This window comes from Anguilla anguilla, chromosome 5 (assembly GCF_013347855.1).
Source record: "Anguilla anguilla isolate fAngAng1 chromosome 5, fAngAng1.pri, whole genome shotgun sequence".
Classification (NCBI taxonomy): Eukaryota; Metazoa; Chordata; class Actinopteri; order Anguilliformes; family Anguillidae; genus Anguilla; species Anguilla anguilla.
In genome coordinates this window covers 18,198,022-18,210,805 of record NC_049205.1, presented here as the reverse complement: position 1 = coordinate 18,210,805, position 12,784 = coordinate 18,198,022, and positions in this window count along the sequence as shown.

Below are 12,784 nucleotides of genomic sequence, written 5' to 3'. Positions count from 1 at the left end.
TCTTCTCAGGTAATATCTTATATGAGATATGCCCCCTTTATGTATGCCCGTTCGTTCAGGCAAGTTCTTCTGAACTCTTTCAGGGGTAAATAAGGCTCTTTTTTGTGGAGTGTCATGGAAGACAACCCCCTTTCTGTTTGCTGGGAAAGTTAAATGTCATGAATTCTTAATGCTTAACGAGGCCAGCAGCTCTTAAGTAAGTGCTCCGTAACATTTCAGCTAATTGGCTTCAGTGGCTGTGCGTCCTTCTTGTAGTGGATTAAGAGCAGGGCGAACTGAGGTTGTGGGGGAGCATGGAGAGAGGAAGGGCTGAAGGCCACAGAGGAGTTTGCAGAAAGGGGAATGGTAACAGGAATGTAGTCTTTAGATGGTTTTGACAGGAGTGGTCTTCACCTTATTCGACTGTGGTCAGGTTGCCAGCGTGTGAATCAAACTCCAAAAAAATCCCCAAAACTATTTGATTTCTTTGTTTTATGTTGTTGTTTGTCTGTATGTATTTTTGCATTGTTTTAACCCTTTCCCAATGTAGGGTGGGGGGGTGTTCAGTGTATTTGGGGGAATACACTGAACCGAACTGTGGTTCTTCACAGAAGGACAGAGGAAGGCAGACATTTTGGAGCTTCAAAAGGAAGGCTTGAGTACTGGTGGACAGGGTGATGTGGAGAGACAGGAAAAGAAGTGGCCAGTGCCACAGGAAGACTCTTCTGTAGATAAGGACAAGGAAAACCAGGAATAAAGAAGGAGGGAAAAAGTGAGAAGGCAAGAAAGAGAGGTGAAGACATGAGTGAGAAGGAGAGAGGAAGAGGCAAGAGGAGAGGGAGAGAGCACAAAAAACAGGAGGGAGAAGCAGAATGAGAAAGATGGAGAGGGAAGGTAAAGGAAAGACAAAGGGGAAAGGAGGGAAGGGAAAGAGAAAGGTACTGAGGGGAAAAAGAACATGTGAGGGACAGGCAGAGAGTAACGAGGGAGGGTGAGGGAGCGAGCGGGTTTAGTACGGGCAGCAGTGGCCGCAGTTCGCCGTTGGTCACAACCTCGCACTGCTTCCTGTCCCAGACTCCACCCACCTCAGCCCCGGCGAGTGGTGGGCTCGGCCGAGTCCTCACAATTGTCGGGAGAGGCAGGCAGTCACGCTCGGCCCCCCCGCTCCCCCAGCAGCCTCCGCCTCCCGGTCTTTCTGTGTGCCTGTCCCGCCATCGCCGCCAATTACCCGAGCGGGACAGAAGCCGGGCCCTAATCCGCGGCGGCGTCCGAGAGGCATGCCCGAAGCCCGGCCCCCCGCCGAGCGCATCTCTCCCGCCCCGCGAGGACAGGGGAGGCGCCGCTGCGCCGCCGCAGCCTCCCCGCGGGACCAGCCGGGCCGGGCCCAGCGGGCCTCCGTCCCCCCCCCGGGCCGCCGGGGGCTCCGGGACCCGCCCGCGCGGCTCGGGGCGCGCCGCCGCCGCCGCGTCGATCCCGCCCGACAATCTCCGCGCTAACCGCCATCGATCCGCTACCGGGCGGGCCGCGGCGGGGCTTCCGGCCGGCCCCCGCACCCGTCCCTCCCCTGATGTTCTCGTCCTTGTTCTTTTTCTCTGTTCTTGTTTTTTTTTCCCTGAGCTCCTGTTCTCCTCCTTCTGAAAACCTTGCGAAATAGTCTTCCTAGAGTCCGTGAGCCGGATTGTGACTGGCGGACAGCGATTGGAGAGCTCGGAAATGGCACTTCGCCTCTCTGTGTCTCTCACGCTTTGTTAATGCAGGTGTGCTTTTGTTTTCTCCTTCCTGGAAAAATAGTAGCTGTGGGTTTATGAAGTCCTGCACTTGGGTGTAACGGGTGCAGTGGGTGGTGGGGGGGGGGGGTGTTTTAAGGGCATATCTGAACGGTTATGGTCTGGCAGCAAGGATGTGCGGGAGGGTTGCTGGGGTCAGGGGGGTGCCTGCTGATTGATGTTTTTCAATGGGGGAGGGGGGTGGGTCAGGGTGTTGTGCATGTGACACAAAGAATGCTGTATACTTTGTCCAGGATATAACATCAAAGGTCTGTTCTGGAGTCTGAATTTTTGGGCTATTCATACTGAACAGCACCCCATCTGGCCAACTTTGGTAAACACCCCTATACGTCCTTCAATGAGCAGGCAGCACTCTTTCTGAAAGGATAAATAACGGAGTCAGAGGAATGGAGTGATAGAAGAGAGAGAAAGAAGAATTGAGGGAAGGATGCAGATTAGGAGTGAGAGAGGGTACGATCAAAAACAGAGGAGGATCTGTAAAAAAAAAGAGGACCAGATTAGGGAGGATGAGAAAGAGAGGTGAGAAAGGATATTTAAGACGAGGATAAAAATAGTTATATGGGGAAGGAGAGAGGCATTGTTCGTTTCAGTAGCACATTTGACTTTGATATTGAATGTCATATTAAAGGAACCGCCTACCTTGACCCCTCAACTTCCTCCCCAAATATTAAATGTATAGGTTACAAAGTAAAATGTATAGGTTTTCATGTGTGCTGTAGCCATGCCTGAATCACAAAGAGGACTCCCAAGCAATCATAAGGGTGCATAGTGGATCTGAATGTCTAACTGCAGCTCAAGAGCGTTCTAGTTTCCAAGTGTCGCGAGAGACCTGACATAGTTTCCTTTCAGGTAAATTGGATTTTTTTTGTTGTTGTTGTTATTGCATTTAGGCCCAAATTCTAATTCAGTGCTCTTGGCTCCCTGTTCCTCGAGCACTTCAGTAGTTGCACTTCTTTAAGTTAAATCCCTTATTGTTGGGCTTTTATGCACTTTATATTCTTTAGCACAATAAGGAAAAACAAAAAGGCAAGCACATTCCTTCTTATTTACTTCCTGTTCTTGCGGTTCCCATGGTTAAATATGTCAGCACTGAGAAAGTGTTTGCATAGGCCATAGGTCAGTTGCCTTGCTGTTGTCTTTGCAGTAGGGCAGAGACAGATTTAGCAGACAGGTCAGGTGCTAACATTGGTAGGAAATCTTCCATTCATTGCAAACAGCAGCGCTATGGATTTGCTACAAAGGAGCGCTCGGCAGTTGTGAACTTCATTAAGGGTGCTACAAAACCCAGATAACAATGATTAGAAATATTTTCATTCTCAATTTTCCTCTTCTTTTTGCATAAAAAAGCCTGTCTGCCTCCATCATGAGGTGTGACAACTAATATTTATCCAGCTACAAAAAAAGTGGTTTTCACATGATGTTCCACTTTCAGCACTGAATCGTTTTTACAACAGGAGACCACAACATACAGCGTCTCGTTTTATCAAGTATCTCTGAGCTAGAACCTGAGGTGCAGAAGATGTCGTAAAATGCTAAGGTAGCGCGACTGAATACGTTACATCGCTATCCATTGTATCTGCTCCTGTTGACATATTAACTCATTTTATTAAAGTATGTCTGTGTAGGGCCAGTTTTTGAATGTGCTGTATTTATTATAAACATTCACCAGTCATTTTCACTCCCCTATATGGAGCAAGGTCTAACTACAGTAATATTGCAGTAATATTCACCAGAACAATACTCAGTCAGCTTGGAAGCTGACTGTTTAAAGTCTGCTCTATCCCAGCTAACAATTTTTGTTTCTCAGAACGTTCCGGAAACATCAGGAGTTAGGGTAAATGTTCCCAGCATGTACATTTGCCTGGATTCCTCTGAATGGTATCTTTACATCACAAGTCCAATTGCAAGAATGAATTTTAAAAAATGTAATTATGGGTGGTCACTCATTCAAATTATATCAGGGATGTAAACAAAGTTTCAATATTTTCATGCAGAACACTCTGTTACTTTGAGAGTATAGTTTTGGAGGGGATATGTCAAGGTTGGTACCATTTTAGTATTTATTTGCCTCAATGAAGGTACATTTTTGGTGTATATCTGTCTATGGAAGTCCAGTTTTGGTGTGTATCTGTCTGTGAGACTGTATTTTTGTGTGGATTTTGGTGTGGATCTGTCTATGAGACTGCCGTTTTAGTGTGGATCTGTCTGTGAGAGTGTAGTTTTGGTGTGGAGTTGACTGTGAGAGTAGAGTTTTGGTGTAGATCTGTCTGTGAGACTGCAGTTTTGGTGTGAATCTGTCTATGAAAGTACGGTTTTAGTGTGGATCTGTCTGTGAGACTGCAGTTTTGGTGTGAATCTGCTTGTGAGAGTAGAGTTTTAGTGTGGATCTGACTCGCTGAAGGACAGGTGATGCAGGGTTGTTGTGTGAAGGCAGGATTTGAGAGGTCTGTATCTGCATGGCAACGAGGTGAGAATAAAAGACAGAGACCTTGATATCCTCAATAGAAAATCCTAAAAGACTGCAGTTCCTTTCAGCTGCCCACACACTGCACATTCATTCTCTCTCTCTCTTTCACAAACACACACACATACACACACACACACACACACACACACGCACACATACACACACACACACACACACACACACACACACACACACACACACAAGTACAAGCATACAAACATGACAGATACCCACACACACACACACATGCACACACACACACACACACTCACACACACAAGTACAAGCATATAAACATGACAGACACCCACGCACACACACACACATACACACACACGTACACACGCATACACACACATGCAAGTACAAGCATACAAACATGACAGACACCCACACACACACACACACACACACACACAGGTACAAGCATACAACAAACACAGACACATACACAAGCATACAAAAATCAAAGCCACACACACACAGGAACACACAATTATACAAACATCGCAGACATGCATACATATAATATAGACACAAGTAAATACACACAAATACATATACATTCACATGCAAAAATGCATATGGACACACAAAATTAAATGCATACATTCAGAAGCACTCACACTCACTCTCCCACAAACACCTTATTGCTATTCACGAACTGTTAATTGCAGAGAATAGAATGACACATTGAGTGACATCACACATACGGGCTCTGTGCCCTGGCCCGGTGCCTGCACTGACTGCACCAGGCCAGGACCGAGATGCAAAGAGCAACACTTCCTGGCAGGCCTCTTAATGTGTCTCAGATTTATTTATATGTCTATTTGTTTAATTGATGCCTCCCCCTGCCCTGCTCCCCTGCCTCCTCCCATGGTCAGCCCACAAAATTTCAGCTCCCTTCCTAATGAGCAGGTGAGACGGGATTTGGGCTAATTACCTTTTCGTGACTCGCATCATAATCAAGGAAAACATTAACAAAGAACAAATTAAAAAGAAATACTCCAACCAAACATTATGGCGTGAGTAATATTATTTCTGGATATAAAGGTGTCTATAAATACAGAATGTGTGTCAGGAGTAGAGGGGGAGATGGTAGCTGGGGACTGTGTACATGTGCATATAGCCGTAATAAGAGCAGTAGCAGTTAAAGGAGAAGTAGCAACGGTATTAGCACAAATAATACTTATAGCAGCAGCAGCAACCATAGTAGCCGCAGTAGAAATCATAGCAATGGAAATACCAGCAATTATATCAGAATAGTAATTACAACAACAACAGCAATTGATGTTGTTGCCATTGTAGTAGCATGAGTAATACTAATATAATGAATAGTAAATGTAACAGTATTAGTAGCGATATTATTAACTATTGCATTCATAGCGGTAGTGATAGTAATAGAGCTTGGTTGCCTCTGGAATGGATGTTCTCTCTGGTAATATTGATAGCAACAGCAGTATTACCACCACTAGTATGGTGATAATAACAATAGTAGCAATACCAAAGTTAGTAATAGCTACCAATGATATCGGGCTCAGTATAATTTGTAATAACAATAGTAACAGTAACAATCTTAGTAATAGCTACCATAATATTAGTGGTAATAATGATGGCAATGGTAGTAATATGAGGAAAAACAGTCGTCGTAGCAGTAGGAGCAGCAGAATTAATGGTAATAACAACAGTCGCAGCTTTCATGGTAATAACCACAGTAACGGCAATAACACTGATAATAGCATTAGTAGCATCCATGGTAACAAGAATATTAACAGAAAACGGAAGCAGTATTCATAGTAACAATGATAGTGATAGCAGCAGTATTAGCGGTGAAATTGTAGTGTGGGGATGGCATTGGGCAGACCTCACGCTGAGTTGTGAGTTGGACACTTCTCTCCCCTAACCAGCGCTAATAAAATAAGCGTTGGATTCTGCGAGACTGGCAGCGTCTGACTGCCGGAAAGGCTCATTTGTCTCCCTAATCTTACACAAAATAACATTTGCATTCAACCAGCTGCCTATAATAACGCTTGACAGTTATGAGGCAGCCTGGCCACATTACCATTAATCTCGATTAAATAAAGCTTAGCGCTTGTCGCATGAATATTTACAGTGTGGCCAGGCCCATCAGCCACTGTAAATTCATAAATCATTGCCCCAGATTATGGGATTTATGGCTGTTTTATTATTCATGATCTGCCTTTTATGTGTTTATATATTTATTTTCCACTCCACATGCAACCAATAGTGATGGCGTTGGAGGTAGGTGGGGGTTTGGAGGGGGAGAGGGGGGGTTTACACCTCCCTCACTGTTCCCTGTCAATCAGAGCCTGCTCCCACTTCCTACCACTATAGGATTAAACCCACCAGAATTACAGCATTCCCACCCATGTTATTTGGTTCCTTTCCAACTGTCCAGTGTGTTTATTTGACCTTCAACCTCCATTGACCCTTGACCCCCAGATAACCCCTCTCCTTCACTCCTTTGTCCTATGAACTAATTCACCACAGGTGGCGGTAATAACTGGCTAATTATATAGTGGTTAGATACACAACTTTTCTGTCATAAAAAGTTAGCAAGGGAAGTGCTTGGATGGGCCCCACAGTCTGGTATTGGATCCAGAACATTCTGATGTCGGCTGTGGCTAGCAACCCTGCAGGACATTTTGGAGCAGTATTGCCCAGGGAGGGAGAGATTTAGTCAGCTGGGATGACCACGTGTAACAGCTCACCAGTGACCCCCGCTGGTCAACTCAGCACCGACATTCTGCTTTCTTAAAGCTGCGGATGAGGTGACCTCCTCTGATTCATGCTTTGGAAGATCACCTTGTGGAGCATGAAAAGAAGCAATGACTTTATGTACTCCACAACATCTCTTCAAATTTTACAGCGGAGATGGCAACAATGAGCATGCCCTGTGAGGATGATTGAGTGTACTAATTTGAAAGGACAAAAGGGGGTATAAAGCATAAATAAATCTTTGTATGGCCACCCAAGAGTGCCACTGCCCCATGCCTTCAGATCATCTAAGGGGCTGAGATTGAGAGATGATTGGCAGGGGGCAGGAGGGGATCGGAACACATTCAGGCATACGGCCTTGCCAAGGAACGGCAGCAGCGGTGCCAAGCTAGGCAGGGGAGCGGCGCATTTCCCACAATCCTTTGCTCCCTCTCTCCTGTTACCCCGTTCTGATCTGTCCTCCACCGCTGTCCGTCCGACCAACCAGCCAAGTCCCTTTTCATCTCGGTGTCAGTTCCCGTTTTTAGCAGGCTTCCGCGTGTCGTCTTCCTCATTTTGCAGAGAAACCAATCTGTCCTTTGCCGGAGCGCGGGTCCTTTCATGTTTTTGCGGGGCCCCCTGCTGTGGCGGAGTTGTTTGGGTGTGCTGGCTGGGGTTCTGCTCAGGAGGCTGCAGGGAGGTAATCAATGGAAAGAGATCAGAGAGATACTGCATATGCAGTGGCTCTCTTATCCCTTTTTACATTACACAGAGCAGTGGGCAGGTGTGTGTGTGTGTGTGTGTGTGTGTGTGTGACCATTAACAAGTTACTGAATCCCTTTCACATATTCTAAATGGCTGCAGTGCATACAAAAGGTTGTACATAGCAAGATATGATAGAATTGTGAAACTGTTGGTGAAGGGCCTATTACCATCATATCCGTTTACTGTGAGAATGAGCAAGCATCCTCAAGTCATTTCTACCATGTTCTATCTTTGCAATAATGATACTGACATATCCTACAATGTGTCTGCTCCAGATGTTGATGATGAAGGAAGCAGAGCTGAGTTTGTTCTAGAGCTGGACTTTTCTTTTGATTCCAGTCTAGAAGAGGCCTTCCTCACTAAGGTAGGCCTAATGAAGTATACACTCTTGAACAAATTGGCAATAAATGTAGAGTACTAGTATTTATATTTGGTAGCCTTGGCAACAGACTAGTGGTGAGAGGTCTGCACCTGGCTGGGATGTTATAATCGTGACCAAGGCAGCTGGCAACATATTGTTCCATGTCAGCAATAATAAGTAGCCGCCATATTTGGAGGCGGTGCTGCTGCCTATACCCCTAATGAGCCTGCAAGTGTCCATATCATTATTCTGTGCTGTGTGTCTCCATTGTTAATGCCATTTGATGTCGCGTCCTGTATGTGGACATGAATAAAAGTATTAAGTGTGTGTGTATGTGTTTGAACACTGATTCTGAAGACTGTCTCTGTGTCCTGTGGCAGGTGCGGTGATGATGCTGTGGCGCCGGCATTTTGTCTTCCCTTCACTTGCTCTCGTTTCCAGGTGACTGATGTGAAGGTTAACTGCCACTTAATGTCCGTGTTTAATGACCGGCGGGCGCTCCTGCCAATCGCCGCCGCCCGGGTCCGAGCAGCTGCGGCCGGGAGCGACCGGCGGAGCGGAACTAAGACGGAGCATGTGTCTCGGGTCGGCGCCGCTCTCCACCCAGCAGCTGCGCCGCCGTCGGCCGAGGCCACTCGACCGCACGCTCCTCAGACCCGGCTCGCGCCGTCGCATCGCCGAAACGCCGTCCCAGGAGACGGGTTTGCTTTTACGCGAAAGCGCGCCGAATCACTGTATCCGTTTTTACAGGATATCTAGTGAACAAAGAAGTTACGTATTTGCGGGGGAGCTGTTTCGCTTTTTCGGTGCGTTTGCTCTGTGCCATAGGCGAGCGAGCGGGCTCAGTTTTTCACTGAGAAAAAGCAGAGTGAGATGAAGCGAGGGAACGAGACGCAGTGAAAGAGCGAGGGCAGAAAACTGCTGAAAGAAAAACATCTCGATCGACCTGCGCGGGCAGGATCACGAGCCACGAATTAAGGTTTGAACACAAACATGCAGGCAGGTCAAATGAGAGATTTCCTGGGAAATTGACTGAAATAGACGCCTGCATGTTGGTGGGTAGTTATATCAAAGATGTAGAGGAGATCGGAAAGGGACTCAGAGAGAGAGAGGCTGGTATGTTGCTAGGGAGATGGACTACGGAGATTGATTTGTTGGCAGACAGGTAGACAGACGGGTGGATTTATGGAAGGATGGGTAAGCATGATTCTCAATGGATTGATAGAAAGAGTGAGGATGTACAGGACAGAGAGGGGGGAAAGAGAGAGAGAGAGAGACAGAATGATAGACAGGTAGCTTGCTCTCTTGGGCAGATTGACAGGTGGCATTAAACGTGACATGAACAGAATGTGGCATGACTGATGTGAAGGTGTTGGTGTTAGTTAATGCACTGCTGTTCTATTTCTTCCCTCTAGGGGGCATCAGGCGATCGTATCCACGCATCTCCTTCCCAGCTACAGTGGGGGGGGGGGGGGTTGCAGAGGGTGATGGGGGGAGGGGGGGAGACAGAGGATGGACGCACTCATGGACAGATATTACAGTCATCTCCCCACAGGATCCGTGCTGCCTCCTCTTGTTCAACAGTACTTCTCCTCAATGAACTTTAATAAAGGAAATGTGCCCCAATTCCGTGGGTCTGGGGTCCAAATAATGAAACATATCGATTTGAGCATTACGTTCTAGTCGATACTCTCCCAAGGTGGGAGGGAAGGCTTGCAGGCGGCAGCCGGGATGGTTACGAGGATGAGAGCGCCACCTAGAGCCAGTCACTGAAAGAGAGCATTAGAGAGACTAGAAATACAGACGGGTAAAACAGCAGTTCTTAATCACCATTATAGAAATGTCTACGTTTTAAAAAATCTGTGCTTATTCACATTAAGGTTTCTTCATCAATGCTCTCTCTGCAATTTGTTTGCTGGTTTGTTTTCTTTGTGTGTGTGTGTGTGTGTGTGTGTGTTTGTTTATGTGTGCATATATTTGTGATTGTAAATGCATATGTGGACTAGGTGTGTAGGTGTATGTGCAAGTTATGTTTTTTGTGAGTGCATGCATGTAAGCTGGTGGGCTATGTGTGTGGGTGGGTTTGTGTGCATGTAGGTTTTGTGTAACTGCTTGCATTGTGTGCATGTGAGTGTAGCTCCGAGTGTGTGTGTGTGTGTGTGTCTGTGTGGTTCTGTGTCTTTGTGTCTGTGTGTGTGTGTGTGTGTGTGTGTGTGTGTGTCTGTGTGGTTCTGTGTCTGTGTGTGTGTGTGTGTGTGTCTGTGTGTGTCTTTGTGTGTGTGTGTGTGTGTGTCTGTGTGGTTCTGTGTCTTTGTGTCTGTGTGTGTGTGTGTGTGTGTCTGTGTGTGTCTGTGTGTGTGTGTGTGTGTGTGTGTGTGTGGTTCTGTGTCTTTGTGTGTGTGTGTGTGTGTGTCTGTGTGGTTCTGTGTCTTTGTGTCTGTGTGTGTGTGTGTGTGTGTGTGTGTGGTTCTGTGTCTGTGTGTGTCTGTGTGTGTGTGTGTGTGGTTCTGTGTCTTCGTGTCTGTGTGTGTGTGTGTGTGTGTCTGTGTGGTTCTGTGTCTTTGTGTCTGTGTGTGTGTGTGTGTGTGTGTCTGTGTGGTTCTGTGAGTGTGTGTGTGTGTGTCTGTGTGGTTCTGTGTCTTTGTGTCTGAGTGTGTGTGTGTGTGTGTGTGTGTGTCTGTGTGGTTCTGTCTTTGTGTCTGTGTGTGTGTGTGTTGTACACCCTTGATTTCTTGTTTCTGAGACAGAGTGGCAGCTGTGCCGGGGCTTTCAGTGCAGCCCTGAATGGGCTGTGTGTCTGTGCAGCGCTGTCTCCTCCATCTCAAGGCCCCGAAGCCTGATAATAGGCCCACCGTTGTTCCCTCTCCTCTCCCTGCAACTCCTGTTCATCCAGCGTCTCTCACCCACACAAGGACACACACACAGAGTCTCTGTAACCATGGGCACATGCGCGCACACACACACACACCTCCCACAGCCCCACCTATTCCCTCTCTTTACTTGTGTGTTTCATTCTCTCTCTCTAAGGATGTGTTCCTTCTTTATCTTCTCCTCGCCTCCCTCTACCTGTCCCACAACTTGTATTTTCTCTTTTCTCTTTGCTTTCTCCCCTCACGCTCTTCATTTTTTCAACATTTCTTCCCTCTCTCCTTTCCTCTCATTTCTGTTTCTGCTGTCTCTCTTCTTACTCCGTGCCTTTCTTCCTTCTCTCATCTCAATTCTTTCATTCTGTCAATTCTCTTTTCGTTTATTTCCTCTTTTGTATTCTGTGCTCTCTCTCCTCATTTTCTGCTCTCTCTCTCTCTCTAATTCAAATTCATAATGCTTTATTGGCATGAAATACATTTGCAGAATATTGCCAAAGTGCACATAACAGAGATAGATAAATAAACTGTATGACCAAAAGTATTTGGACACCCCTTGGTCTGCTTCTGTTTTTCATGGTTTGGGCTAGGCCCCTTAGTTCCAGTGCAGGCAAATATTAATGTTACAGCATACAATCACATTCTAGATGATTCTGTACTTCCCCGAAGGTTTGGGGAAGGCCCTTTCCTGTTTCAGCAAGACAATGCCACTGGCCACACATATTTTTACATAGAAATTGTTTGTTTTTTTTAGAAGGTTGTGGAAGAACTTGACTGACCTGCACCACGCCCTGACCTCAACTCTATCCATCACCTTTGGGATCAATTTGAAAGTAAACTGCAAAAGAGGTTTAATCGCCCAATCAGTATCCAGCCTCACTAATGCTCTTCTGGCTGAATGGAAGCAAATTCCTGCACCAACATCTTGTATAAAGCCTTTCCAGAAGAGTGGATATTATTATAGCAGGAAAGGGTGGACCAACTCAATATTAATGCTTATAATTTTGGATGAGATGTCAGATGTCCACATACTTTTGGCAATGTAGTGTACATTAGAACATGAACTTAAATTGAACAGAACAATTGCTATCTAACTGTGATAACAAAACAAACATTGTTATTATTATTAGTAGTAGTAGTAGTAGTAGTAGTATGACAAAAAAATAAAATGAATAATTCATTAATTCATTCATTAATTTGGTGGTCAAACATTGTCCCTCAAATTATGATAGGCAACGATATACTGGAGCTCTCTCTTATGCACTCTTCTCTGTCTTTTCTGTCTGCTTAATAATCAAGAGGCCAAGTCTGCCTAAAAAATGTATCAGGTATAGCTGGTGTGCCCCCTTAACGACAAGCGGCTCCAAGCTGTGTCCTGGCAAAGATGAAATGTGCACATAAAAAATGAAATAAACAGTAACTCATATTTACTATTTATACAGACTGGGAGTAGGAACTCCTTTGATTATCTATTTAACTCAATAATAACTGAGTAATACATGTAGATTATACAGAATTTCTGTCCTGTATTACACATTAAACTTGCATCCGGTTCTTGGCTGGAGGGGAAAAGTGCGTAATTTGTCATTCCTGAAAATGACACAAGAGGGCACTATCTTCAAAGGTGAAACAGGACCAAATAGAAAAATGTGATGGCGGAGTGCTAGGCTTTAAAAAATTTTTAAAACGGAGCCTTACCACTCCGGGACGCAATTATTTGATTAAAGCCCATGCGTCACAGACATTGATTTATAAATATGCATTGCTATATTTTAACTGTTTTTTCTAAGTTTCCTTAAGAAACGTGTTATCTGGAGAGAAAATAACTTTACAAGTGTATTAG